Source organism: Aulonocara stuartgranti (genome assembly GCF_965226115.1).
Source record: "Aulonocara stuartgranti genome assembly, chromosome: 10".
In the NCBI taxonomy this organism is placed as follows: Eukaryota; Metazoa; Chordata; class Actinopteri; order Cichliformes; family Cichlidae; genus Aulonocara; species Aulonocara stuartgranti.
This window is the reverse complement of record NC_138946.1, coordinates 35,547,290-35,552,932: the sequence shown is the minus strand read 5'-3', so window position 1 is coordinate 35,552,932 and position 5,643 is coordinate 35,547,290. Positions and strand designations below refer to the sequence as shown.

The 5,643-nt window shown below is 43.0% G+C and overlaps 1 long non-coding RNA gene across 1 annotated transcript; it reads right to left on the bottom strand.

The window, feature by feature from the left end:
* Window positions 1-645: 645 nt before the first annotated feature.
* LOC309715603 lies at window positions 646-4,696 on the bottom strand. The gene is made up of 2 exons (XR_014279246.1): window positions 1,429-4,696; window positions 646-1,363 (listed from the first exon to the last, which is right to left on the bottom strand). It is a non-coding gene; the product is annotated as an uncharacterized lncRNA (long non-coding RNA).
* Window positions 4,697-5,643: the final 947 nt, after the last annotated feature.

Genomic DNA, 5,643 nt, shown 5'->3' with positions numbered 1-5,643 from the left:
GTTCATCACCTTCCTGCTCTGTTGTTTGGGTAAACCAGCGGCCTGAAGCATGCCCTGAGGTCCTGCCCTCCTCTTTGGGTCTGTTTGCATCCGTTGTTGCAGCTGCCTGCATCTTCTCCTTGTAACTTGACCCTTTTGCTTCTGTAGCTCCTTCAGGGCTTGCTCCTGCTGTTGGAGCTTTGCATCAGGTCTGGCGACCTCCTGCTCCAGCAAGCTTCCGCCTGATTTCAAGTCCTGTATGTGGGACTCCAAGTCTGACTGATGAGTTCAATTAGCAGCCAGCTCCTCCGGAGCCATGCTCAATTTCTGCTCTGATGCCTTGAGCTCTTACTGAGGGCAAACACCTCAGAGTCTTTTCCTTCCACGTCAGATTGGAGTCTATTTATGTTGTCTTTACTTTGCTCCACGGCCTTCTGCAGCTCTGCTGTTCGGCTCTTCTCAGAGGTCAGCATTCTTTTGCTCACCCTCCCTTTTCCTCCGGGCTTAATGCGCGTCTCGTCACAGGTCTGTCAGCTGACACAGTCTGGGAATTTTCCCCCGTGTAGTGAAACGGGCTTTAGGTTTAGTGCTCTCCGTCTCTGCTGCATGAGATCGCTTTTTTGCAGCACTGTTGACATCCTCAAGTTGTTGTTGTGAGTCCAGCTGCTGTGGCCTTCAGGGGTCAAAGGGTCAAAGATGGTCGCGGAGAGGGCAACGATGGTAGAGGGGAGGGTAGGAGTCCAGGTCAGCTTCGGCTTTCAGAAAAAACAAAAACAAAACAAAACAGGTGAACAGGAAAATGATGTTGTGTTGGCTGTGTTGTGTTGGCTGTGTTATCCAGAGAGGGGAGAAACACCGGGGTCACCTCTCCCCCCTTTTTGTTTTTTCTTATAACCCCCCAAGTTGACAGGACAACACAGGTACGTGTTAAAATTCTTAAGATCCTGTTTAGAAACCTAAAAAGGAATTTTCTATCATTCAGTAGTCATTTGTCTTAAACAATCAACAAAAACATGTCCCAATTCGACCCTTTTAACCACTAAATTTGTCGTGTCTTCACTTAATCATCAGACCAGTGTCTTTGTCTTTTGACGTTAAGTTGTTGTCTTGCAACCCAGAGAGTTTATTTGTCAGTAGTGGATAAACTATATCATTTAAAAACAGGTGTATGTTAAATGTCGCTACTTTAATCTTGCATGTACGTGCACATGTATGTAAGCTGTTTCTTCATTGCATGTATGGGTGCTTCTGTATATAGAATAAAATAGAATAGAATTCAACTTTATTGTCATTGCACATGCACAGGTACAGGGCAACGAAATGCAGTGTATGGGTTAATTTAACTTTTTCTCAAATGAGGCATTCCTCTAACATGCACATGTGTCTGTTCCTCACACTTCTCATACCTGTCTCTGGTTGTGTGTGGTTTTATTTGTTTCAGTCATTTACCAGGAACATCTTTTCCTTTTTTCCATGTCTTCCGCCAGAGGTTAACACTGGTGAGATTCAGGGACACAGCACCCAGAGCAGTTCAGCGAGAAAAACCTGCCTAAAACTACATTCTCTCTTTTTTTCCGGGAGGGGTGGGGACAACTCTGGTGTCCAGCCGTGAATTTTTAGCCAAAGCTTGGCCTGTCTTCTGCTGCCGTACTCAGGTTTCCAGGTTAAGAAAAAACACCTGTATGAAGACACTAAACATACATTTAGTATTTGTATAAACATAACTGCCTAAATTATTGAACTGAACCAAGGATCAGTTGAAGACCTTATAAATCCTGCTTCATTTCCCGTATTTATCACTCACTCCTAGTCTTGAGGAGGGTAGATTTAACTCTTTACTAACTTTAAACCCCACAAGTAAAAATTTCATATGTTCTTGACTGCAAACACAAAAACTGCTTGATGTTATTACTAATCATTTTCCTCCACAACACTCCAAATCATGTTCTCTCTTGTGTCCAGCAGGGGAATATGGTGACCTCTACTCTCACTGCTTCCCCAGTCAGAGACAATATCTCACTCACACTTCCACACTTTATTGTTTTCCCTTTTTCTTGACTATTCTTATTTCACAGAAAATCAACTGACCTACTTCTCCTTCCTCTTCTGTCATGCAGAAAGTCACACACACACAGCACTCGGCCCCCACCTTGTCTTTCTCTCACAGACACACCTACACACACACACACACTCTAATCGTCCTTTCACAACAAAACTTCACAAACGTCTACTGCAACAGTTTTAAGCACGCAAAGCCAGCGAAAATTCACTCTCACATTCACTTTCCTAACAACTACAAAGTTTTCACATACAAAAATAATCCAGACAATCTACCATGCACCGTTTTCCCTCCTTATACGAGAGACTCAACCAACTTTTTTAAAAGACTTTATATACACAACATCAAATGAAGCACAGATCTCTGCCTTTTCCAGGTAGAGAAGAAATACGACCCAACTAAAAAATCTCCCAGCAATCACACAAAGTTCTCAAATTTTGTCAAGATATTTATCCCCGCACTCCTACCTTACGGGAGTTTTACACAAGGGATCATTACTCCTTGAATTCTATTAAACCATAGTCACATTAGGAAATCACAAACACAAGACTACAAGGTTTAGTTTATTTAATATACTGAAATCTTTTAACCATACCTCTGAGACCCCCTTTCACCTAACAAAGAGAAGCTCAGAAGGACAGAAATGGAGAAATAGGGAGATGAAACCAAGGGCCGCAGCTGTACACACACACACTCTCCTCTTCTCTAACAGCGAGAGAAGAGAAAGGCGTTTTCGTTTTTTCACACTCTGGATCCACACAGAAGAAATTCAACAACACAAGACAGTTTATACAATTTACACTTTTAAATTCACACACACACGGGTAATTTATATCCTATATACACACGGGCCCGCATAGACGTCATATGCTAGAAGAGGTTACACCTAACTTTTTGACTAATTTAAAAGCACCTATAGCCCAGGCCTAGCCTTGCTGGTCAATACACGCCTCGGGAACGCCCTCCCGAGAGCGCTCGAATTCCTAAGAAAACACCATATGCCAGAACAACTTTATCTCACTTCTCTATTTCTCTGCTGGTGTTCCTAAAGTTTTGACTAATTTAAAAGCATCTTTCAGCCCAGAGCCCGGCTCTTGCTGATCAATTACCGTTTCAAGTACGCCGCCTTGAAGAACGGTCAAATTACTAAATTCTAATTACTTTTAAAACTACTTCCCCGCCAGGAAAACACGGAGCTCCACCGGCCACGTGACACATCACAGTTCACGCTTTGGCTTTACTTAAAGCTCAGTGTGCCCAACGTTTAGATAGGATGCAGCCAGGTCTAACCTTCTTAATCAATCAATGCAGTAGAAGGCAATCACTCATAGATTACCTGGCCAATTAACCGGGAGTCCCAAGTCCCCAGCGGGAGGCCAAAACCGGGCAAAAGCCTAACCACGCGTCCGCGGTCAGGTGTCAGCGCCACCTGCTGAACAAACTGCATTCTTAGAGAGCCTAGCTTCTCAGTCCTAAACGAATTTACTTGTTTTAAAAGCCTCACTGTTGGACCCCTGCCATCCAGTTTCATTTATCTGAAGCCCGAGACCGTCTCTGCTACCCAATTAAAACCAAATGCCCTACACTACCCAGGTGACTGCTGGCATCCAGTCAACCCACATTTAAACCTCTTAAACCGTATTTATTTGCTTCCACACACCTTAAACCGTATTAACTTAAACACATAACTTCTTAACTCAAAATTCACCCCCAAAATAAACAGCAATAAATTTAGTCAGACTACTATGCCCTATTTTAAAACTAATTACTCAAGATCACTATGGACCAACGCCAGAAGCCCAGACTGAGTGAATATTATTTAATTAAATTTAGTTTTAACTTCCAATATAGCGCCTTTGGATAAAAATCAACAGGTGGCACTCACCTTTCCTTTTCTTATTCCGCCTGGCGTCACTCAGATAAGCTGCTGGCTTCCGCCCCTGTTTGTCACCCACACGATAGCTGCAAGCTCCCCTCTCCCCCAACCGGAGTTTCGGCACCAAGTTGTTACGTCTGGTTCAGTTTGGGTAAGAAGGAAAAACAGCCGAGTCCGTGTAGGTGACAAACATAGTGATTTTATTACATACTTCTAAGACAGAAGCATGGGAAGACAAGCGTACAGCCACAGATCTCCAAAGAGTGGACCGTTCCCCATCCTTATATAAACCCATGATGACATCACACAGTTAGACCTTACTGGAAATGATAACAGTCTCCCCATAGTCCAAAGTTCTCCTTATACAAACATCAGATGATACTTTAGAGAAAAACAAGTGTGTGACATGTCATGTTGTGCAGTTCTGTGAGCCTGTGTGTCCAACTAGAGAATGTCCTGACATGACCTCCCTGTGTAAATAAGGGTGAACGTGCGTGTTTACATAACTCTCTATGTGCATGTTCTGATGTAGGCCTGCAAATGAATTAGAACAAGGTCCTGCTGGACCCTCCAGTTATGGACGGTGAATACAATGCTGTGGATACCATTTGAGACTTGATTACAATGATGATAACCTGCATACATTAATCTTTACTCAGATTACCATAGATATAAAACAAAGATTATACTGTCATCAGATTCCACAATGGTAAATGATTAATGATTGATACTTCTAATTATAACTGTGATCATAAGAATACAAAATAAAATATCTCCTGGTCACAACAGGGAACAGGCAGGATGTCTTCCAGAGTGATGGGACTCTCTGCATTTCCAGAAACATGCTGAAGATCCGTTGTAGAACTCCAGACAGCTGGGAAGCACAGCACCCGAGGGCCCTGGGAATGACACCATCAGGGCCAGCAGCTTTGCTGGAGTGGAGTCTGCCCAATTCTCTTTTGATGTCATCTGCTGAGAGGGACAGGGTGAGACAGTCTGAGGGGGCAGGAGAGGGGGGAGGAGAAAGGAGAAGATGGGAAGAGCTGGGTGTGGAGACAGGAGACGCAGGGCAGTCAAAACTATTGAAGTGCAGATTTAGGTTGTTAGCACTTCCGACATTCCCATCCATCCCAACACCTCTCTTTTGTCTCAGGCCAGTGATGGCCCGCATTCCATTCGACACTTCCCTGGTGTTGTTTTTCTGCAGTTTGTTTTGCAGCCTCCTTCTGTAGGACTCTTTACCCTCTGCAATCTTGGCTTTAAGCTCCGGCACCAATTTCAGCTGATCTCTGTCACCGTTTCTGAAAGCTCTTTTTTTCTTGTTCAGGGTTGCTTTGATTTCTTTGGTAACCCAGGGCTTATTGTTGGGGAAGCACAAAATGGGTTTTTTTTGGCAATGTGGAGCAGGGAAATTATTTTACTGCTATTGTTAAAGAATCATCATCATTACCATTGCATTAATAATATAATCTGCAGTATGATCATTGCTCTAACAATGTAACAGATAGCTTTAAGATGGCCTTAAGATGTTTATGCATACGGTTATCATATTAACCTTGTATTCCAGATGCAGTTATAACTATTTTATACATATTGCATATCTGTGCTTGTTTTGAGTTGATGTTCGGTTCATTAAGGGTCTTAAGCTTCACTGGCGTGACTGTCCAGGTGATACATGTTGAGGGAAACTAGAACATAGAAGGAATTGCAATACATGCTTACAAAACAC